Source organism: Paroedura picta, chromosome 3 (assembly GCF_049243985.1).
Source record: "Paroedura picta isolate Pp20150507F chromosome 3, Ppicta_v3.0, whole genome shotgun sequence".
Classification (NCBI taxonomy): domain Eukaryota; kingdom Metazoa; phylum Chordata; class Lepidosauria; order Squamata; family Gekkonidae; genus Paroedura; species Paroedura picta.
The window spans coordinates 53,563,202-53,588,167 of record NC_135371.1 but is presented as its reverse complement, the minus strand read 5'-3'; the positions used below and the strand labels follow the sequence as shown (position 1 = coordinate 53,588,167).

At 41.4% G+C, this 24,966-nt stretch overlaps 1 protein-coding gene across 20 annotated transcripts in view; it reads left to right on the top strand.

The window, feature by feature from the left end:
- The window catches only part of ATP2B2 (ATPase plasma membrane Ca2+ transporting 2), a 658,100-nt gene that overhangs the window by 384,350 nt on the left and 248,784 nt on the right, over positions 1 to 24,966 (top strand). The window contains exon 1 of one of the 20 annotated variants that reach the window (XM_077325698.1): positions 10,672 to 10,730. The exons of the other annotated variants lie outside the window; for them this stretch is intronic. The gene's annotated coding sequence lies outside the window, so the exon portion shown is untranslated. Of the gene's footprint in view, positions 1 to 10,671; positions 10,731 to 24,966 lie in introns of those variants that run through there. 20 annotated transcript variants of the gene reach the window in all.

The window sequence follows — 24,966 nt, the reverse complement described above, 5'->3', positions numbered from 1 at the left end:
AAAGGCCAGAAGAGGAAGTGTATCTTCCCCAACTTTATAGAGTGCAGTTGACAAGTTCACACTCCATCAGGAATTTGGGAGTGGTCTTCAATGCCTCCCTTACAATGGAGGCTGATATCATGAATGTAGCATGCCAGGCATTTTTCCACCCCTAGAGCCAGAAAATAAAATAAACCAAGCTGACAATAGCTGTGTCTTCAAAGAGTTCTATGGTATTTATTAAAGGCAAAGCTGAGTCAAAACGAGCCCCGGCTTCTTTTAAGCTTGTTTTCAACAATATAATCTGTATTCCTCAGTGACTCTGAATCTTAGTTAATCATATCATTCAATTACAAATTGATTTCAAACAATATTTTTACCAAATAGTCTTAAAGGAGTGCAGAGATTCCAATATTTAGCCAAGTATGGGGATCAATTGGCACACAGCCTACACCAGCGTCCCCTTAGACTTGACCTGGAAAGTGCAGCTGGTACAAAATGCAACTATTCAGGTCCTCAAAAGGACACCATGGAGAGCCCATATACTATTTACCCTCCAGGAGCCTAATTAGTTGCTGGTTTAATTCCAGATCAAATTTAAGGTTTTGCACTTAACCTTCAAGGTTATATACAGTCTGGGACCAGAGAGTCTCTCAGTACGCCCCCAAAGAACTTAAAGATCTTCTGGTACCAAGATGTTGGTGGTTCCTGGTTTGATGGAAGTGCATCTGACCTTTTTGGCTGTGACCCCAGCCTTGTGGAATGAGCTGCCAATTGAGACCCAGGCTCTGATGGAACTACCTCTGCTATGCAGGGCCTGCAAAATGGTGCTTGGTTGAGGCCTGTTCTAGCTAATCCAGCCAATAAAATCTACAGACCTCCCTCCATTTTTCTCCAGGTTATTTCCAGTAAACTAGAAACTGAATACTAAGGAGGAAAAAAGGAGGAGCAATTTGACTATAAAAATATTTTCAGAGCAAATATACTAACAAATATATATTAGGTTTTGTAAAGGTCTACTTAAAGGTGCTACTGGACTCTGATTTTATTGTAGAGGTCTAGAAATTCTGATCAAACTCCATTTAATTTGATTTCAGCATTACATCAATTGAATTATATTATTCTTTTATATGTCAGATCTATGAATCCCTCTCTCTAGGCTTTTGTGTGTGCTGGCAGTAAAGCTTCACCATGTTGAAACAGATGCCATTTGGCAGTCTCTGCAATCCTTAAGTCATATTCGCACTCCAGCACTGAAAAGGAAGACTGCACTGTTTGGAAACAGTTAACTTTTTTTTTTTTTTTTGTAAGAACTGATAGAATGGAAAACCTTCCACAAGTATTGCTTTCTTTAAGTGACACTGTCTGGAGCTTCTTAGCTTCTAATATTTTAAAACATACAGCTTAAAAATCTCAGAAAATGACATGGGATCATTCAACATGCTTTGCTAATTTCTGGTGATATTACAGATAAGATAGCAAGAAAGCCCATTGCAACCAGGAATGCAATGGATGCTAGGACCCAGGGGACACCGGCAGGTGCAGATTTCTCTCTCTTGCAGCAGTAGCCATGGGAGGTAATCAGGGCTCCTAGCAGGGAAGCAAGGGTTGTTCTCTCTCAACTTGTGCATGTTTCTAAATACTCTTAAAGGTAAAGGTATCCCCTGTGCAAGCACCGAGTCATGTCTGACCCTTGGGGTGACGCTCTCCAGCGTTTTCATGGCAGACTCAATACGGGATGGTTTGCCAGTGCCTTCCCCAGTCATTACCATTTACCCCCCAGCAGCAAGCTGGGTACTCATTTTACCGACCTCGGAAGGATGGAAGGCTGAGTCAACCTTGAGCCGGCTGCTGGGATTGAACTCCCAGCCTCATGGGCAAAGCTTTCAGATGGCTGCCTTACCACTCTGCGCCACAAGAGGCTCTAAATACTTTTACAAATATGTTATGATTGCATTTCCCTATTAATTTCTGTAGCTCATGTATTAAAACTCTTTATTCAATGACTATGTTGACAAACAGAGGAGTATGAAAATGTATTTTTTCAAACACTATGATACGAAATCACATGCTGTAAATTACCTATATATCATGAGGGATACCAATATGTAATCTGATTTTATAATCTTAAGCACTGGTGAAATGACTAATCTGTCTGTCATGAAGCATGGCATTTTCTTGTAGGTTTCATGCTCTTATGACATTCACAGTACTTAATGGCACTTTAATTGAGCAAAAAGTGATAACAGTAATCATGTGTATGCATTTGGGGTAGGTTGGCTATTAAGGCTACCAGGAAAAATGCTATGAGGCTGCCCCCACTGGGGCCACTAACATAAGCCAGTGCTTTTTTCAGCTCCTGGTGGCCCTTTCCCCATGTGGGGTGGAATAGCTGCTGCCATGGGCAACTGGGCTATCCAGGCCTGGGATGGGACAGGTGAGCTGAGGTGAGTGAGCCAGCTGCTCCCAGACTGTGCAAGATGGGTGAGCCACCACCACTACAAGCAAAACGACTGCTCCATACAAAGTTGGGCCTAGGGTAGCAGGCTCACTTTGGTGATGGCGAGAGAATAATCTTTTGCTTCTTTCCCCTTCTGTTGGGTAGGCATGGTTAGGGGGATGGAGCCCTTTCCAGGGCCCTCATTGGTTTCCAGGCTTTTACTTGTATGCATCTCTAGAAATGCCTCTTTCTTGGCATCTTGCTGTCTGAATGGTTACTGCACAGGTATAGGATCTTATTTTTTTATGTTCCATACAGAAATAAGTTTATGCGGAAAGCAGGGTTTGATTTGTAGTACAGCTGAGTATAATAAGCTGGCCGTTTTATATACTGAAGCAGGTAATAATTGTGAATGTTGGTGACATCATTAGTATAGATTTTCCTTAATAAATCATAGAACCCTGCAAGTCCTTATTTAAGGACTTATTTAAGGATTTGCAGCTTATTTAACCATCCCACAGTGTTTTGTCTTTGATTTCCCTGGCTGCAGACATTGCTTCTGTCATGTTGGAGGGTTACACCCCTAAGTGTTTTTTGGTGGTTGTGACTTAAAAAAAAGAAAAGAAAAGTTTTCCAATCCAGATTTAAGTAGACACAGTGTTGGCCACATTGAGAATCAGATACATTGATATTGTATTAGAAATGATTACCTGGAATAAGTAATCAGTGACATTTATTTCAAATGAAATGCAAGCCGGTGTACATCCTTATCAAGTGAGTTTGATGTTCTTTCAAGCACTCGCTGTTCATAAGTACAGGAGACTTGCGTTTGAACTGACTCTCCACTTTGTGTACTTTTGAAGGTCACAGTGCCATTTTGTCTTTGATTAACCTCAGCATGTATTCACTTCATACTCTAGCTTTTTTCTGATTGTTTCCATAACATTCTGTACATTTCCATGTGTGTTTTTGTCATAAACCAATGGATGTGTTTGTTTTATTGAGACAGAAGACAGTAGTGATGTGTAGCAGATGTGGAATTGGTTCTGAACTTTCTGTGTTCAATCCTGCTTTTTAAAAATTATTATTATTATCATTGTTATTATTATCATTATTATCATTATCATTATTATTAATTTTTCATGGGCCTATTAAACATGGAGCCCATCAAGCTGGTTCACTTGGCTGGGATGGTCCCCAAATATATGAATGCATGTGTGGTAAATGTTTCTGATATTCATTAATGTTTTGTCCATCACGGTGTAATAAGCACCAAGGAATAGCTGTTTATAACAGCTGCTTTCTTCAACAGCAGACAAAGTAGTTCTTTATACCTCTGAATGGTCCTATGATGTATACAGGATAAAGCAAGCAACACTTGAACTTTGTCCTGGTACAGAGGCCCGCTTGTACTGTCTTTTTCAACAAGGGCAATGTCTATTAGTGTGCAGGAGAATTACTGTGCAGCATGTATATAATGTATTATATTCCATGATATTATAAAATGATTACTTTCAAGTTCTGTCAAACTTCTCCTTTAATGTTCTGTCATTCTCCTTTTATGTTGCTGCTGAGTCAGTGTATGTGGAAGAAGGATAGAGTTATCTGGCCATATATGGTGGGCTCACCATTGTGGGCATACATGATATATAATTAGGATTCTATTCAGCTAATATAGCTGCCATCAAATCACATGACACAAACTGGGCATTACTTCACTTGCCTTTTGTTTTTCAGGAATATAACACACCTTTATTTTAGGTTGCTACAATGGCCGAATACCTAGGGGAAGGGAGATAGCAATGAAGACAAGGGACCCCTCCTGCAGCAGTAGTTCAGTAACACACACAACTCAGTTTTGAAATTAATTTTGCCATAACTTTATTGGTTACTGCTATAAAAAGCCTTGGTACAGTAAGGGGCAAACAAATCCTGGTATTGACTAACTTGATTGCCAGTTGATGAACCCCAGCTCCTTGCCAAGGGTGCTGCTCCAGCCAATCAGACCAGAAGATGGCTGTTGCTGGAGTCTCCCCCCTTAACACTCACAGATTTACCTTGACCTGGCATGCCAAGCCAATACCCATGTGGACTCCTAAGTAATTTCTGCTCAGTTGTATCACCAGCAAGTCCAGGGGTTGGTGGTGCCACATATGAGGCCATATAATAGTTAGTAGGATGTCCCATCTCATTCCTCTGGAGCTGAACCAAATGATCTGCAACACATCTTCCAGGCCAAAGTTCCTGCTGCATCCAGATGCAACTGTGCAGATTCTGCCCAGTGCACAGTACTATGCCTGCAGATCCAAACTGACTTGTCCTAGCACCCTACATTGAATAGGTCACAATTAAAAATCAGTAGCCAGGTAAAACCAGATGTATGTTCTGTATGTTTCAGAGCACCATCACCCAATGGCCTGAATGCATGATGGCTGCAATCCCCTAATTTGGTAGCCGTGATCACTGTCCCAATTCAAAAGGAATGGGCTTGCAGTCTCTTAGAAGAAGGCCAAATACTGTTATGCCACACCACAGAACACCAGCAAATGGATATCTTGTGAGGGGTAGGCCTGGCCTGTGGAGCAACACTTGTAGAAAAGCCTTTGTGGCCTGCATTGGGCACAGGACTCCCCACCTATGGGCTTAGCTGAAATTGAGTCCCTCATGCCTGCTGGTTGGTCTTAGACCTCCTGATGGTCAGGGGAATTCCTTCCCTCCTGGATGAAACTTCTTGCGTCCCAGGGCAATGGTCGACTGTGCCCCTTTTAGAGTTTACCACTAGTTCCCTGATGCTCAGGGCCTCCAAAAGGTTAGCGTGAATGCTGCTTCAATGAGAACAGCCTTGTATAGAAAGCAGCACAATTTCTGCACAAGCCATGTCAGAGGCCTCTGTGAGTATGGTGCTCTGGGGGAGAGTCTCCTCAACCTTTCCACTGCCTTTTAAGCTGTGAAGCTGCTGCATAGGTCAGCAAAGTTATAGACCTTGCTAAAGAATGAACTGGTGGCCATGTGACCCTTGATGGTTCTGAGTGCAAGGCTCTGCTCTTGCAAGTGGGCCATATACTGGAAGACCAGCTCCTTTGATATTGACCAGGCATCTGGACCCCCCACACCTGCGAAGAAGGCCAAGGTTGCTGAAGAGTAGGAATGAAAGGTAGAAAGGACAACTGATTGAAATACACCCTGCATCGTGGCATATTCCCAAGTTCCCAGAGCTCCTTGGAAAATTGGTATGGATAGCTGTTCACCTGTGGTGCCAGTATATAAAACCTGCCCTCCTGAAGGCTAGACAAGGCATCTACAGTGCTGTTATTAATGCCTGCTATGGGGTGAGCTGAAAATGTTATATTATCAAACAGGTATACAAGAACAAACCTGCATACAAGGTGCATAACCAACTCTACTCATGACATCTGCTTATTTACTACCCTTACAACCACCTGGTTGTCTCACCAGAACCTGAACCTCTTGTTCCTGGACTGATCCTGCCAGATAACAGTCACCATGAGCATTGGAAATAATTCTAGGAAAGTAAGGTTCTACTCTTCTGCCCCAGAAGCAGGTCACTGTCTAGAACACCAACTGCTGTTGTAATACACCCCAAATCCTGCTGTATCAGATTGAATTTGGATGCTGTTGCTCAAAGTGGTTTTTGTCAAATGGTGAACCCATTACACTCTGAAAGAAAGGCAGCCATACCTTGAGGTCTTCTTTTATTCCCTTGGTTATTCACTTGTGATGTTGGGCATGGAGGTGCGCACCATGGCTCATGCCAGGTGCATACAGAAGGCAATGCTCAGTGTGACCACAATGCAGACTTCAGTTTACATTTGGTGCATGCCAAGGTCAGTGTGATAAGAGACTGCAGTGCTAAAAGCTTGTACTCTGGCAAGTAGGAAGTCCCATCCATAGAATTCAGTTGGATGCCCAAATAAGTTATCTGGGACCCTTGGTCAGACTCAGACTCATAAACCTCAGTCTTATGATGGACCAGAAGAACCCTCAACTCCCCTATCAGGGCCTGAAATACTGCCAGGTGTTCCCAATGGGCAAAGCTACCAGCTGGTCTGACTAAAATGATATAGTTCAAGTAGTGTGTGCTATGGGGGGTGTTAGCCCTGACTTTCATGGGAAATTCCTGAAAGGTAAAGGTCTCAAAGGCTGTGCATTCCATAGGCTTAGCCTTGTCCACATACCAAGAATCCTGGCATTTAAAACCCAATAGACAGAAATCCTTGGAGTGGACTGGGAGCAGGAGGAAAGCTGACTGTATATCACATGTGGCAATGAGTGTCCTAGGGCTGCAGGCCTTGACCAAGCCCACCACATGATCAAAGGTATATTTAACTGAGCAGTATTTGTGGCATAATTGGAATGGCATAATTAACTGGCGACCCTTTTAGGTAAGACAAATGGTGAATATGCCTGAAGTCTCCAGAGCCTTTTGGGGAACAACTCCCTTCTATACCACATTTCGACTGAAAGTAAACAACAGCAATTTGAAATTCCCATCTTGCATTATGGATGATAACAACATTTTTATAAATCCTCATTTTTTGATAACTGGAACTTCTAAAATATTTCCCGTGTTTGTGGATAGGATGGATTTTTAGAACAATATTCACATGTTCTTCTTTTAAGCACCACAATATAAAATTTCTATTTCCTGAAAGTAGAGAATGGGCACATTAAATAAAATTAATATAATCATTTTATGCTAGTTTTTGATTTTGATTTCTATTTATAATATCTTTGTTGCATTAAAGAGCTGTTTAACTGCAGAGCTTATAGGAAGAATATTGCTGCAGTTTTAGCTACAGCTATGTTTATGGAAACTGTGACTTTATTTAACATCATGGTTGCAAGTATTCAATTGTACAGATGTTAAGAGCTGTATTAAAATGGAATTCAGTTGCTTATTTCAATGATAGATGCTCTTTCATACTGTGATGGGGTAAACACAGTACATACCCATTAAAACATAATTACTTTTACTGTGATAACATTAGTGTAATTAAACTGCTGCTTTGGAAACTTTTTCTCTCTATTGTAGTTCACAATCTAAACTGGTTGCATGCATGTTTCATGTGCATATATGAATTTTTCAGATATTTCTACGGTTTTGCAACTACTCTTTAAAATAATATGAACAGGAATAAGTAATTTGGGAATTTGATGCAAACTATTTGCAAAAGAGAAAATTAGGGAATCAATAGCATATTTTCAATGGTGGGATATGTGTCAACTTTCAAAACTACTTAAAATTAGGATTGACTATAGTGCAATATGGAGGTTCTCTTGAAATGTCACTGCTGCAAAATAGTTACAATATATATGAAGGATGTATGCATAGTCCTTTTGATTGCATCAATATATTAAATACTTCTAGGGATGCAAAATGTTTATGAGTGAAATGCAGCACTCCTCTGGGAGCAGAAACAAGGGAGATATTTTCTTCTGTTGACTGCACACCTCATACCTGAGGGAGATGAGGGGATACAGCTAGAAAGTTCCATTGTGTTAAGGATCTGAGACTGCCAGTGGCAATTAGGCTGCAACTATAGTAAATTATTCTTATTGTCTACTTACTTCAGGACTCAGCTGTGACCCTACCACTCCTTTAAAAAAATCACTATTAGAAGACTGGTATACATTGAAAATGTTATGCTTAAACAAAAATTCCTTTCAGAACTTGAAGTTTAGGTTCATCCATGCATTTTGTTTTCATCCTCTGATGTCGCTTCCATGAGATTTCTAGTATTTCTAAAGTTCTGTAGTTTTGTCTCCCTCTTACCACAAGTTTTTAAAATTGCCTCCTATGAAGATGAACTTTAAATTTCTTGTAAAGTAGAGTTAACCCATTTCCCCTCCTCCCCCTACCATAATTAGGTTCTGGAGCTTGGCCAATAATTAAAATTCTGTTTTTGACAAGTTACTAATGAACACAAAACTACTTCTGGGGTTTCTAGGTTTCTTGTTTTAAAACCCAATCTATGTCTAATCCACGCTCACGGGAAGACATAAATGTTCATAATGAATAGGGTTCTTTTATGAAAGCAATGAAGCTTTATTAGATGAATGGTGCAGAAAATAGAGGTTACAGTTATTTAACTTTTTCAAATGTGTTGTTGAAATTGCCAAGTCATCCTGATAAAAAGAAGCTTTGAAATTTTTTACTATATAGGCATACTAAAAACAGAGTGCCCCCCCTGATAAAGAGTATGCCTAATCCTGCATATCACAAGACTGTACAAATGTACAACTAATAGAATCCTCAGATGCTATAAGGAGCTTGAGCTGTTATACAGTAAGCATCCTGTTTTTGAGAAATGGATGGAAAGGTAGCTTAAGCCATTCAGCTTATTGGGTGGAACAAGACGGGGCCCCATGAGGGCTAATAGTTTGCGTTTGTCCAGTGGTGATGAGGGGCCAAGTGAACGTGCACATTGTCATCAGAGTACTGTGAAACACCTAAAAGAGGTATGAAGATATAGTGACAATAGTTTGTGCAGGCTCCTAAGAGCTTATAATATCATGTTAGGAGAGAGTTGTATCAGTGAAGGCATTACTCCCCCCACCATACAGTTTCTCATAGTGTACCATGAAAATTGATAAAATCAATCTGCTGTCTTCCTGGGAATGCCAGCATGTGAGAATGTTTCTGTAAGTAAACATACACGATTGAAGCAGTTTTACAATTTGTTGAATGGGATTGCAAATTGGGAGGGGGGCAGGTCTAGTGTAATTACAAAGAGGAAATTGAGTTAACAGCTTGTGGAGCTACCTATTCAGTTTATGCAAAAGATTATGTTAACATATGGTTATGTAAGAAGTAAGAATGCCTTCTGTATTATAAAAGAATACCCTTGTACACAGTGATAATTATGTATTACAATACTAATTAAAACTATTACACCACTGGGCATGATTAAAAAATTCCATGCGTCCAAATTAGTCCCAACAATTTCACAGTAAATATGAAATATCAAACAGCTTCCTTGTCTGGGGCTGTTATTCCCTGGAATGATTCTCATATAGGCACGTCACCACATGCGATAATACTGTGCTGAGTGGGTTTGGCATATAGGCCTTGCATTAGCCAGATATAGAAGCAATATTTACATGTGCCTCATCACCAGGTTCTGCAGGGGCACATGTAAATAACTTCTTTGCATGCATATGGAAGCAGCTGACGTCTTTGCATTTTCTCTTTCATGCTAAATTAAATGCCACTCCAGAAAGTCCTCAAATCTGGAGGGTGGTGGTATTGGGTGGGTGTGGGCGAGCAAAATGGTTTGCATTAAGAAGAGTGGCCCTGAAAAGTCTCAGAGCATGTGTTATTTTTTGGATTCTGGCCCATGCCTTGGGAAGCAAATCTCTGGTTTGTCTTCTGTGATTTTTCACAAATATGTCTGGGATCACTGGCTGGTAAAAATACCTCTATGCTTTTTTTCTATTCATTAAATAGTAACAGGTTTTATTTAGGTTGCTTGAATAGTCAGGCTTAGCTTGAACTCATCAGAGTTTGAGAGTTAAGCGGGGTTGGCCATAGTCACTACTTACATGGGAGGCCACCAAGGAAGACTGAGGTTGCTATGCAGAGGATGCAATGACAAGCCACCTCTGTTCATCACTTGCCTGGAGTTGGCTCCAACATGGCAGCATGTTCTTGTTCATAGCATCCTTGACTGGGTAGATTCTTTTGTTATATATGATGAGGCCGAAACTATTGAGTCAATGGCATTTTCCCAAGGGAGTAGACTTCTGCGAAACGTTTACAGGAGCACCTTCTAAATATTTCTAATTTGTTCTCCATTTCATTATATTCTTCAGAATTATAGTGTGGCCTTTTAACCTATGTAGTCTGAATTCAGAGGGTCCCACAGCTACAGCAAAGACTGTGCTCACCTTAATGAGATGTTCATCTTACGGAGCATCACAGAAGGGTCCCAGTGTTTCCTGCATTGGGTAGTCCAGTGTTGTACCATACATACTGTAGCTGCTAAAGATTATGCAAACTGTCTAGATTTGAGAGCATAAGAGACCTGGAGTGCAGAAAAAAGGAAAGAAAGACATCTCACTGAGCCAGCCACACACTATGTATCCAGAAATATTTTTCTCTGTATCTTACATCAAGAAAAATTCCTTTGTTTCTGTGTGCTGCTGCTTCACTGCCTACCTTTTGTTCTCGGGGCAGTGAACAGTTAAAAAAAATTAGAAGGGGTGGAGATAAAGCTCTCTTGTTCCAAATAAGTAAAGGTGTGCCTCATAACACAGAAAGTATCTCTGCCTTTGGAAGATACATTTGGAGGTAAGTCACTGCTGTGATTTAAAGAATCCATGTTGTTCATCTGTCTCAACTGATTTCACAAATGATCTGTTGCTTCAGTAACCATCTGGTCACTTTGTGGTCTACAGTTTTTAGGGCAGGATTTCAGGCTCACCTGAGAAAAGAGAATTGGTAACATGTTAGGGTAACTGTGATGTCTAGCCAAAGAAAGAACACCAAAGGAAGTGAAGTACAACTGCATCTTAAGTAGCTTTAAGTTTAAGCAATGACCCTATATATTGTTGTGTATATGTGTAACTGGTGCCCAGGTTGAGGGATGCTTGGAGTGTAGACAGTGTTCAAAGATTTCCTTGAATCTGCATTTTAAGGAATAAATTATAGAACAGAAGAATGTCATTTCTACTAGACTATACTAGGACTATTATATACTGTTTAAATTAATTAAAGTTACCTGTAGAGAGCCTAGTGCCTGTTACTGCAGATTGAAAACGGGAACAGAAAGGGTTAAAATAAATTTATATTCCACTTTCAAAACAAGAAGCATCCTCAAAATCCATATTTTGAATACATACAATTTAAAAACAAAAATCCTTCTGTGAACTTTTAAGTAGCGCTACATTTTTAAAAACAAGATTCTTACTGTTTTAATAGAAGTCAGTGTTTTCTTGTTTGTCTTTTGGTGAGTTTCCCTAAAAGTGATCACAATATGGACCATGCTACTGTTGGTGTATAAAGAGATATTAGGACCGGCGACTGGCCTGTAGGAAAATGTCCAGTCCCTCTAACAGAGATTTAATGTGAAGCTTTTTATGGCATCGAAGTAAACAACAGCCTGTTAAGCTTCGATTAAAGAGGCAGGACATCTTTTACCAGGCCAGTTGGCAAAAGTTTTTTATTCAGTTTAAAAGTTTGCCTTTTCCAGAATTTAAAGTAGCTAATTGTCTTTCATTGCTGTTTCTGTCCTCTACAAAATGAGAACAAATACAAACAAACTATTTATAAAATCTACTTCTCAAGCCTTAGCAAGGTTGGTTTTTAATGCATTCATTTTATATTAAATTCCACTAAAACATTGGAATCTGTTTCAATGTAAATATGTTTAGAATTTCAGGTTTTAAAAAATTCAGTTAAATACTAGAACACAATCTTCTTTCAAGTTCATAATCATGGAGTATATTAATTGTCATTAATTGTAATGACCCAGTATTACTGTGTAATCCAGTGTTCAAGACAATTAGTTTGAATCCCCAGGTGTATGTATGATAGTTTTCAAGGTCAGATAGAGAAGAACTTGTATAAGAAAGATCACAGCTAACTTGTAGGTATGATGATTTTATGTTTTGAGATGTCTGGCACTAATCATATAGGATCACAAACCCTTGTTTTTGAGATTGAGTACACAGTGGATTTTCATAAGACCTGCAATTTCTTGGGCTGCCATGATGTTCCAGGGCTAACACATTTTCTTCCTTTCCCCCTCATGCACCAAGCTCAGATTGTGCTTCTTGGTCTAGCATGAACTGCAGTTTATCAAAATACATGAATTGGGTTATTTAACAGCTTGCCTATATATCAGGATTTTAAAATATAGAACTAGACTGACAGCACAATCTTAAACTTCTAAACCTGTTAACTTTCATAGATATTGGTTCAGAAGTCAGTCCTAAGTCACAGGTGAGTGCATGCAAAATAATACCCCTGGAAATATGTAACGGGGGACCCACATATGTTGGCTTTATTAAAATAATGTTGCTTAAAATGGTTTCTTTTATTCTGAGCACAGACTAGCCCTGAAAGAGGAAGGATCCTTTCAACCCCACTGATTTCCAAAAGAAGGGTTAACATTTGAATTATTTGCCACTGGGAAGGAAACAGAAACTATACAGATAATGCCTCTTGATTAAAATTTCTGAGCAGGAGAAAGTATTTCTTAACACTTGACATAAAGGAACGCATTGTAGTTGATTAAAAATAAATAAATGAAACTGCCACTTAAAAGCAAATAGGAAAGTTAGGAGAATTGCTTGAACTTGGAGTTAGGAGGGAAAAGAATTCAGAGCCAGTTGAAGCAGGGCTCCCTGAACAATTAGAGAAACACACCTCATTCCTGTGATTTGTTATCAGTTAACAGGCTGGTAATCAATTTACTTTAAGGTGACCAGATTTTAACCTTGGTAAAGCGGGACACCATTGACTGGGGTGGGGGTTCTTGATTTAAAATTTGGTCTATATGGAACAACAAAAAGTTTCATAGAACGCATAGAATGCAAAAATAGTATTGTAATATATATTTTTTAATTTCAACATAAGTACAATTTGCCAGATACCCCCAGATGTCCCTCCAAAACTGGGACCATCTGGTCATCTTAATTTACTTGCTACCACTGAGAGTAATTCTGAGCAGTTCTACTTAGAAAGAAGTCTTATCATGTACTTGGGTTTACTCTGAGCAGTTCTACTTAGAAAGAAGTCTTATCATGTACTTGGGTTTACTCCCAGCTACATATTTATTTATCCTGTCAATTTTTCTGTATAATTCAAGACAGCTTTCACCCATAAAATAATAGAATTAAAAAGCCACCCATTAAACAGGAGATAATGATAACACAGATAAAATACGAAACAAACTCATAACTAGATCAGCTTTAAGAACAATTGTTTTGGAAAGAAATACGTTGTAGGAAACATCTGAGAGACCTACTATACTCACCTTCAAATTTAGCCTCTTTAATGGAAGTTTTCTAAACTGGGCTCCTCAAGCAGCAGGTAGGCTCATTTGTTTGTTGCTCCCATTACTTCAAACAGAGAGCAGGAGTTTCAGGGTGAAGGGAGGCAGTCACAGAAGGCTACTTGAAAGTAAGCTTTTGCAAAGCTGAAACCATCTGGGTCAGCATAGTTACAACCTTATGAACCTGCTCTGGTCTCTTGTGGCTTTCCTTATGCAAACTATATGTTTCTCCCTGGTTTAGGAAAGCAACAATAATCCTGTCCCTTTAAATAGAGCTTTTCAGTTGAAGCTTTTCATGGCATGGGAGGAAATAACATCTAATTAAGTCTCTATTCAAGGGACAGTGATATCTTTCTCCAGGCAACCTTACCTGCATGTAAAGTTGTAGCTTTCAGATTCATTAGAGAATATGTGTCATTAGAGAAGACTCTAGGGGGCCTGATTTTTGAAGCATCTCAGTAACACATTGTTCTATGCTCTCTACTTGCTCAGATTGTCCAAGAGACGGTTTTTGTGTCAGACTTTCCAGGATCATTTTCGTGGTCCTAAGGGTAGAATGGAGCGAGTGGTTGAAAAGGAGAGGAAAGTTAACCCAGAAACCAGTTGGATTAATACAGGCCACTGCTTTATTGTTTATGACCATTGGCATGGGACATGGATCCAGGCATCGGGTGACTGACTGTTGGGGAAAACCTGGAATAGCAAGTCCCATATGGCAGCGGTCCCCAACCGCCGGTCCGGTGACTTATACTGATCCGTGGATCAGTCGGTACCGGGCCACTGCTCTTCCTCGTCCTCCTCCCCGGCTGCTGCCTCAGGGGCTGCGCTGCCACTCTGCCGCCGGCTCACCTTTGGTGCTCTCCGGCAGCCACCATGGCTGGGGCTCCCCCTCGGCATGGCACTGCGCAGCTGCTGCTGGGAGCACCCACCAGCAGGTGGCGGGAAGTCAGGGGCACCAGCGGGAAAGCAAGTGGAGCAGGGGCTCAGGCGGCGACATCCCTTGGCAAAAGACTACCCCCCCAGGCCTCAGTAAAATTGTCAAGTGTTAATCGGTTCCCAGTGATAAAAAGGTTGGGGACCACTGCCATATGGGCTCAAGCTTCTACATGGCTCTGTTGCGAACTAGAACAGAGTGATAGCCCTCAAGCTGGGCATGCTGCTACATGGATGTATCCCCCAACCTCTCTAAGGGGATCTCTAAAATGGGAGAGGCAGCACACAAGGAGGCCTCCCTTCCCAATGGATCTGGTCCAATGTCCCAAACTGCCTGAAAATATAAAGTAAATCAAAGTAGAACAGAATATCATGGGAACCTGTGCTACAAGACTCCAAACTGCAAGTAGAACTGACTGAATGTCCGTACAGCAGAAGCACAGGTTTAAAAAGGAGAGGTGGACCAAAGGGAAGACTTTACTCCCAGATCAACCAAAACTCCACTGCTTCCAGCCAACCCCCCAGTGATTGGCTGGCTGAAGCTGCAGCCATACCTGTCCAAGAGGTATAAGGCACTACCATCCCTACAGCACAAGAGGAAAGAGCCTCACTTTCTAGCTCAAGTCACTGACCAGTGCCCCCAAAGCAACCTAAAACACCGTGGCATTTTGTCCCATTTATTTATCACTTCACAGGTGGAAGTGGACAAACATGTGTTGGTTCTAAAGGTGTATGTATCTTAGAAATCGAGTGTTATTTCTGCCAAAATTCAAACATCCTCCCTCCTTCTAATCTTAGATTAGTCTCACTTTAGCTCCAGCACATGGCTGTGATAGTCCTAGCTAGGAAACTATTAGCATTCATTGTTGGTCACCAAGCAGTGCCAGTGATAAAAGGGTTTGTTTTATTAGCAAGAAAGTGTCAATTTGTAACATATCATTTTTTATTTACAGAAACATGCCAATGCAGTCTAGATCAGTGGTTTTCAACCTGGGGGTTGGTACCCCTTTGGGGGTCAAATGACCCTTTCACAGGGGTTGCGGCAGGGTGAGCAGCTTGGGTGGGGGCTGCCACTGTTGCTGCTCCTCCTGCAGGCACCCGTGTTTGGCTGTCAGCCGCTCCAGCAGTGCCTCCAGCGCAGCGCAGTCCCCTACCAGGTGTTCCAGGTGGCAGCGCAGCTTGGCAGGACAAGAGGCAGAACTGAACTGAGAAACCCCAGAAAAAAACCAATTTACATACAATCATGAACAATGGATCTTTACGCCATTGGTCAGTTTTAGTTTAATTTCTGTGAAAGAACACTTGCATAATTTTACGGCTGGGGGTCACCACTGGTTAAAGGGTTGCAGCATTGAGAATGTTGAGAACCACTGGTCTAGATAGACTTGAATCTCTGTGTTGTTAGTGATCTTTTTGTACTGTTATTCAGTGTAGATTAGGCAGAATATTTTTGTGTGTTTTTGTAAGCGTATTTGCATGTGTTGCTTCTTCCAAAATTTGAAATTTAACGATGAAATATTTGGTAGTGTTTGAGCAATTAGGTCAATTGTTTATGATAAATCTGCTCACTCAACTCAATATCATTGTTCTCCCATTTGTTCCCAGAATATCACTTTTAGAGTAGTACCCTTTATAAAGAAACAATAGTTGAGGAGAAAGACAAGAATATTATTTATTTATTCAATTTATGAAAACCACTGTGAATCTTCTCAAAACTTAGGGGAGTTTCAATTGTTTTTAGTTTGTTGTTTACAACTAGTGATCCAGCACTAAGATCTAAGTGACTTCGTTGGAATTTAATTGGTAATTTTGTAGCATGAAATGTCATGCATGTGGCATCTCAGTTCCCTCTCTGGGAGCCTCGGTGATTCCCATATGTTGTCATTATAGCAAATAGCTGCAGATAATGTTGAGATCATTATTGAGCAATTTATGGGCTACAGCAACAAAGGCAAGCTCAATGCAGACATCAGTGCTGTTCCAAGAACAAAGCTGAAAGGACTTCAGCATGCATTTGGCAGGAGTTATAAAATATAATGAGGAAATACAACACAGTAGTCGTGAGCAAACAGTGTTGAATGATGTGATTATTAGAAGGTGATTAGTAGAAGGTAGTCCTGATGGAACAAAGACATGACAGCTAAAGTGTATTAGTTAATGACTACAAAACCATTTCTGTTTTATGACTAAAAGGGCAAGCCAGAGAGACGACTGATGGCCTATGGTTGGCAGTATAGTATTGTGTGGTATATGGGCTTGCCACCATACATAGGGCATGCCATAGGGTCAACTGCCAGTATATACATCATTACTTGAGATTCCTGTTAGATTTCTGTGTAGTTTAACATATGGAAAATTACTGGGATTAAGTGCATATTACCTACGTTCCTTGTTAGTCTATAAGCATAGTAACAAGCCCATACATTGGTTGGTGTTCCATTGTATTTCAGGTTCTATCAACGGGATGAACAAATCCTAGGTCTGTATCACAGGAAGCATGGAAAAGTAATAAATCTGTTTAAAAAAACAAAAGAGGCTCTTCCTATAATATATACGGTGCATGTGGAAATTACTGCAACTTTATGCCCAGATCGCACAAGTCATTACGTTTTATTTTAAATCTTAAAATTAACCTCAGTGGTAGATTGGCTGGCCTTGTGTGGATGATGAGAGCAGCTATGACAGTGCTTACTCAAGGGGCTTCTTAGGTAAGCAAAAAAATATGGCTTGTAAATTAAGAAAAAAAGCCTGGCCTGCTGTGAGTGATATGAGCTCCAGAATGGGCAGAATGTAAAGAACAAGAGGTCAAAGGTTGGGAGGAGTAGGGAAGAGAATTGGGGTAGTTCCAGCTCCTAAGAACATTGGTTCAAGCAGGGGACAGTTTGAACAGCGGTATGGGATTTCCCCATTGTTTTTCCCTGCTGTAATTTCTTAGTGGCCTGAGGCTGGGTTTTTCTGAGATACCTTGGCAAATTATTCAAAAGACTTAAACACATCAGAAATTATGAGTATTAAATTATTCTCCAGTAGATGTTGGATTTTTGTTGCTCCCCTATTCTGCTGCCTTCATGATATGTGTAAATAACATTTAGGACAACATTTATGCCACTTAATAGCATATTAATATAAAGTGCACTGTAGTATAAAGTGGAATTGCTTTAACAGAATACAGTTTTAATTTTGTATGAAAAATGCATAAATAATTTGACTTATAGATGGTTTCATTCTTGCTTTTCATTAAAGATTGGTTGATAGAAGCCTGATTAAACAGGGACTTGGGGGCACTGTGGCCTATGGCACTATGTCACTTCTGCAGATAACCTGGAAGGGACCTCAGTCTGCTCTAGAATCACCAGAAACTCTATGGTTATACTGTAGAGTTCCCACAATTCTTGGAGCACACTGACATCACTTACAGAGCATATCCTACCCCAAATGGGAACCTGGCATCCATATTTCTTAGTAACTTCCTATAGAAAGTTATATTGTTGTTAAACATATTTTTCCTGATGGTTCATCAAGTTAGCATTTGTCTCTCTAAGTCAAGTGATATTCTTTCTACCTTGAACTAATGGAGTGTCATTACCTTAAAGTCTTTATGGAATAGCAGGCTAAAATACATGCAACATTTAGGTGATGCTTTTTGAAATCAATGAGTCCAACATTTCTTTGTATGTAAATGATAGGAAAAAATCTCCTGTTGAATTTCTGCCTGTCACAGTCCTGTTCATGGCACAGCAGTTCTGTCAGAATAAATCTGGCACACCTAGAATGTAAAGGTCTGTCTGTATAGCATGTTTGTCAAACACAATGAACACGTCTTGCTGAAGCGCATTCAAAGTACTGGGGCACAATCAACCCAAAGTCAGATACTTTCAAGTACCATTATTTTCATTCACGTTGAGAATATGCTTAATATGTTTAGCTTTGGCTTCATTGGACCTGTATTGTTTTATATGTGGTGTGACTTCTAAGATTAGCTACTCTTTAAAGATTTATGTTTTATCATTTTGTTTTAAATCTCCATCACTGTTAGGCATTATGACTTTACAGAGTTAGTCTTTGCTGTAAAAAACAGTATGTAATATGCTAGGATGTTTTATGTTCCTGAAGTCGTTACATTCCAGTAAAGGGGAGAATTCCACAACTGTGGTTAAAAAAATTAGATGTTGATGCTCATTCTGTTAGATAACAAGAAAGGGAACTGTTTGCCTTTAGTGTTGTAATACCTATGGGATAATATTGATGAATGTGGTGCTGCATGTGTTAACTCTGATGTGTTACACAAGAACCTAATTACAGCGTGCGTTCACTGATCATGCTAATATTTTCTTGACATTTCCAGGCATCCATTGAAGAAGTTACTAAACCCGCAGCATAAGTTTTAATAGAACATAGTTTCCATCCAAACAGTATTTCTTGGCCATTCTACTTGCTATCCTAGTGATTGCTGATCTTACCGTTTTAGCCCAATTAGTGATGTAGCTGATTTTGGTGGGTGGGGCAATAAAGAGGCAAGGGAAACAAATGCATGTTAAAGGTAGTAATGCCAAAGTGCCTGTAAGGAAAATGCTTCCCAAACATTCCCCCAGTTAGGGTGGATGGGAGAGGTAGGGTTTGCTGGCGGCTTGCAGAAAGAGCCTGTTAGGCATTACAACACCAGTGCATAGAAACACACTACATGAGAGTAGGTAGGTGCAGGCTTATTTAAATAATCAGCCTGCTGCCCTTCATCTCTTTGAGATGGCAATATCAGTGCATGAAAAGTTGTATACAAGGTTTAGATGTAGTCACCCTGAGGCAATAGTTGAGATAAGAAGGGGCAATTCCTTAGGCCAGAAGTGGGCTATGGTGCCTTCATGGGACTGGAACAGGAACTCGTTGAGGGATTGCTATTGTCCTTGACCCAAAGGATCTCATGGACATCACATCCTTTCCTCAAGCATCAGTAAATGCTTGGCAAGGATGATCCTGGGTGGTATACAATTCGACCGTTCAGAGACAGGGTGACCTTAGCTGGAATACAAAGATGTATAGAGGAGGCCTGAATCAGTTGCCTGCACTATGATTTAGTGTGAGCTTTGCCCCTGGACACTATCAGTCTGTTACTATAAAATAAATAACACTATTCCTTGATTATTCCAGCTGCTGGTATAGGCTCCACTTATTCCCTGTCTGTCTGCAGTGGGTTAATAGCCTATAAGTAGGGTTGTGTAGTCTGGCCAGACAACCCATGAAGATGTGGGGGCAGGGAGAGGGAGTGGCAACTGCTGGCTGGTAGTGTCACTTCTAGATACAGTTGGATGATTTCATGCCTATTTAGGAAGTGTCTGAAAAGCTACGGTAAAGCCATAGAGTTTTGGCAATTCCTCTGTAGGAATTGCTGAACTCTATGACTATCATAGATTTTTCAGCCAGTTCCTAGAGACTGCTGGGTTTTCCATCACAGCATCAGCCGATGGGATATTTTATTTAATGTACGTATAATGTGTAATGTGAACTGCCTTTAGCTTCCTTGAGAGTAGGGGCAGTTTATAAAACCAATGATAAATAAGAGCAGTGGTTGGAAATGCTGGCTGAGGGCAGGGAATCACTTACCCTCAATGGGATGATGTCCATCCACCAAAGCATGCCTTTTCTCCAGGGAATTGGACTCTATCATCTGGAATGAGCTGTAATTCCAGGAGATCCCCAGGTTCCATTTGGAAGCTAGCATCTGTGCAACCCACAAGTCCAAATTTTCTTGGTTTGCCCAGGATTGGCCCATGTTTTTTTATCACCCTAGGCAAACTACAAGCTTTGTCCGAGATTAACATTCTATTTTCTACAATGGCTAACTATCATACAAAGGGTACAGCTTCCCCCAACTCCATGAACCCCATCAATGGCATTCTGACATTCACAGCCTGTCCACATGGAGAGTACATTCCAGCCTTTGACCACCCTCTCCTTTTCCCTTGCTCATTCAATACTCTCTTATATTCTAAGAAACACATTCTAATAACCATCAGGATATATTTTTCTTAGCCAAATATACATACAATACAGAAAAATATCGATGTATGACATGGAAGATACTGTTTCCAGGGTTAGAGCTTGACTGGCCCACATTCAGAGGCTTTGGAACCAACTTTTGGGACCTGACCAACAAGATGGTAAACACTGATCTCAATGTACAGTAGACATCCAGCAAAGTGGAAGTATGGGCTGAGACTTGAAGATAGTTTCCCTGGTATTTAATTATTCTGCTGTTCTTCAAATGATGATTTAGTCTTCCGTCAACTTTAATATAATGCTACTGGCAGTGATTGTTTTTTTTACATCAGGGCCCTGACAGAACTAAAACAGTTCCACATGGCCTGCAAAAGGGAGCTCTTCCACCAGGCAATTGGTTGAGACCAGGGCCCATTCCGCACACATAGGATAATGCACTTTCAATGTGCTTTGGCAGCTGGATTTTCCTGTGCGGAACAGGAAAATCTACTTCTACAGTGCATTATCTATTGTGTGCAGAATAGGCCCAGGTGACCAGCAACATCAACAGGGCCCCTGCTGCCTCCCTCCCAGTGATCCACCTTTGCGTTCAGCTCTGGACCTGTTTGCAGCATTATATTCTGTTATCTCTGTTATAGTTTAATATTATTGTTATTGATATGTGAGAAGCTGAGTTCCATGTACAGTTTTCTGTGTTTTCATGAAAACCCCCCCGAGCCTCAGGGGAGGGCGATATAAATACAATAAATAAATAAATAAATGAGTTTTGAGAAAATAAACATTTTTATTGAACATTGAAGTAGAATAATGGATATGGTCTGAAATTATATCAAAATCATTTGGGGGGGGGCGGTAAACATTAACCATTTCTGAATATGCCTAGTTTGTGACATGTGTATAATGCATCAACCTTTTTGGCAAATGACAATATCTCAGGTTATAGAAACTGTTTTGAAAATGGAGGTGAGGTGAAGCTCTGTTTGTGCCTAGTATAAAGATTATGCCTCTGCAAACTTGTTTGAAAAATCCTTCTGAGTGCCATCCATGGGAGATCACTGGAAAATCAATTGTGAAGTTGGATTATTTTACTGAAGCAGAGATAAGATTGGATGACCTAATGTTTGCCATCACAGAAACCTCTGAGTTTTATGACAGATTTAATTCCAGTAGCCCCTTAGCGACCAACAAGAGTTTCAAGGCATAAGATTGTTACAGCTCTCTTTGTCAGGAATCTGAGTTTTACGGTTTCCCAGTTGAGTCTAATATTGCTTTCTTTGAGGTCAGCTGCAGCCTAAGTCAGCATGCTTAAACAAGTTAGTGTGGTTTGCCAACAATGGAAAATACCACCTATGTAAATGCATTTGCTGCGCCTGTGTTACTTTCTCCATAGCCACATTCCCTTGGAGTGATGAATGTTGCATTACACATGCAAATAGACTTCAGAAGGCATCCACAAGAATTTAAACCTGTAATTTCAACAATGTGCTGCCATCAGCATTCACTGAGAACTATGTGCTAAAAATATTGTGATGTAATATCTGTCAGTTATCAAGATTTAAATCTTGATCTGGTTTGATTAATGAGTTTGAAACTATGTCACAGAAAACAATCAACCCAGTTGGGAAAACAGGAAATTAATTAAATACGATTGCTTGCTTGGTTCTTAGAATATTGGACTGAGCTATAGGGAACCCAGCTTCACATCCCCTTCCCCTTCCCCCGCCATGAAACTTGTTCCCACACACCTTGGGGCAGATACTCCCAGCCAAAACTCTCTCACAGATGTGTTCTGAAGATAAAATGGAAGAGATAATATTTGCTGCTTTGAATCCCTACTGGGGGGACAAATGGAATCAAAATACTGAATGGTAGCTGTAGAAAAAACAAAAAAGTGCCAATTTCTCATGTTGCTGGATTTTTAGTGAGCATGATACAACCAAGGTAAATAGGGATGCCAGTCCCCAGGTAGGACGTGGGGAACTCCTGAAATTAGAACTCATCTCCAGATTAAAGAGAAATGTCAAAGCAAGAATAGTTATATTTCAAGCAAGAAAAAGAATAGGGACACCATAGGACCACTGCGAGGACAAGAAAATGAAATTATAACAGATGATGAAGACAGGGCTGAACTCCTTAACTCTTATTTCTCCTTGGTCTTCTCTTGTGAGGGAAATAGTGATCAATGTGGCAAAAACGTAACACAACATGGGGGACGGGAATCTCTTTTTTCGAGAAAGTGACTACCTTGCTGGATCAGGGAAGTGCCGTGGGCATAGTTTATCTGGATTTCAGTAAAGCTTTTGATAAGGTTCCACATGATATTCTTGTTGACAAGTTGGAAAAATGTAGTATGGATCCTAATTCTGTCAGGTGGATCAATAACTGGTTGACAAATTGTACCCAGAGGGTACTTGTTAATGGTTCAGCATCTTCTTGGAAAAGAGTGACAAGTGGAGTACCCCAAGGATCTGTCCTGGGGCCTGTGTTGTTCAACATATTTATAAATGACTAGATGTAAAGCCCATTTATAAAAATGGGCGGAAGATGGGCATGGACCGGGCTGGTGGTGCTGCGGACCTGGGGCAGTTTAGTGAGGTCGTACTTACGTGGGCAGGCTTGTTGGATGTCTTCGGCAGGGTACCGGCGGCATGAAGGAGGCGAGGTGTGCATCGGGTAGCCATGTGGTCCGCTGCAGCCGGCGAGGCCTCGGCGCGGCACTGGCGGCGGAGTGGCTGCACGGCAGTCTCCTTGCATGCACGGCCATTTTGAGGCCGCCCGGTGAGGTCTCGAGGCGCTACTTGCTGCAGAGCGCTTCTGAGGCGGGCTCGTTGTCTCGGTGGCCATCTTGCAGCTTGGTGGCACGGCGGCACCGCCGAAGGTTGGGGAGAGCATGGCGAGTGTGGAGGCTGGGCGCGGCGGCGGCGAAGGTCGGGGAGAGGCTGGGAAGCGTGGAAGCGGTGAGCGTGGTGGCTGGCCACGGCGGCAGTGCCGAAGGTCGCGGAGAGGACGGCGAGCACGGGTGCTGGTCGCGGTGGCGGCGCCGACGGTCGGTGAGAGTCCGGCAAGGGGGGAAGTGGTCCGTGGAAAGGCAGTCACTGGGCGGAGGGAAAGTAAATTTCCCCGAGTCCAGCTGCATGGGGCGAGCCTCCTCCCTGGCAGCCATCCGGCTAGGATGGCGGCTCGGGAGGACTGGAGAGTCGTCGGGCCAAGTGGCCAATAGGGAGGCCACTTGGCCCTGGAGTGCCACTCAGAGGAGCGAATCAGGAGCCGCTTCGCGACTCCTGATTCGCTCCTCCGAGTTTTTATCCTGGACAGGGCCTAACTCCTCCCCAACAGCCCTTACCCTTTTATTTAATCCACTCGGCAGGAGCGGTTTAAAGATTTGGATGAGGGATTAGAGGGGATATTTATTAAATTTGCAGAGGCTACTAAACTGGGAGGGGTAGCAAACACAACTAAATACAGCAACAGAATACAGGATAATCTTGAGGCTCGAGAAGTGGGCTAAACTGAATAAATGAAGTTCAATAGGGACAAATGTAAAGTTCTACATTTATGTAGGAAAAACCAAATATACCAATATAAGATGGGGGAGACTTGTCTTGGCAGTAGCGTGTGCGAAAAAGATCTAGGAGTCTTTGTAGGCCATACATTGAACATGAGTCAGCAGTGAGTGGCTAAAATGGCAAATGGGATTTTGGGCTGTATCAAACGGAGTTTCGTGTCCAGATCACGGGAGGTGAAGGTACCGTTTTACTCTGCTCTGGTTCAGCCTCACTTGGAGTACTGTGTTTTGGCCACCTCAATTGAAGCGGGATGTTGACAAACTGGAATGTGTCCAGGGCAGGGTAACAAAGACAGGGTAACAAAGAGGGGTTTGGGGAACAAGACATATGAAGAAAGGTTGGGGGAGCTTGGTCTGTTTAGCCTAGAGAGAAGACGACTGAGAGGAGCTCTGATAACCATCATCAAGTATTTAAAAGGGTGCCATATGGAGGATGGAACAGAATTGTTCTCTCTTGCCCCAGAGGGACAGACCAGAAAGAATAGGATGAAATTAATTCAAAAGAAATTCCATCTAAACATCCAGAAGAAGTTCTTGATAGTTAGAGCGGTTTCTCAGGCTTCCTTGGGAGGTGGTGAGTTCTCCATCTTTGGAAATTTTTAAACAGAGGTTAGATAGCCATCTGACGGAGAGGCTGATTTTGTGAAGGCAAGGGGGTGGCAGGTTTCGATAGATGAGCTGTTGGGATGTGAGTGTTCTGCATAGTGCCGGGGGTAGGATTAGATGACCCTTGAGGTACCTTCCAACTCTATTATTCTATGATTCTATGAAGGCTTCTTATTCTTTGTATGCCCTTGGTGCCTGCTGCCATTTTGGAATCTCCCCTTGCTCAAGTGCTCACTCAGCCTCAGATGTCTATGGAGGAGGTGTTAACTTGGCCCATTGTCTCCTTTCCCAGTCACAGATTGACCATTGCCTCTTTCTCTCTGTTTCATAGTTGCTCTTTCTCTGACAGCTGTGCATTCCTTCCTGGCCTGGGGTTTTGAGCCTCTTTATGCCTCCCCAAACCCTCCCTCTGTGGCTCCATACTGCATCTA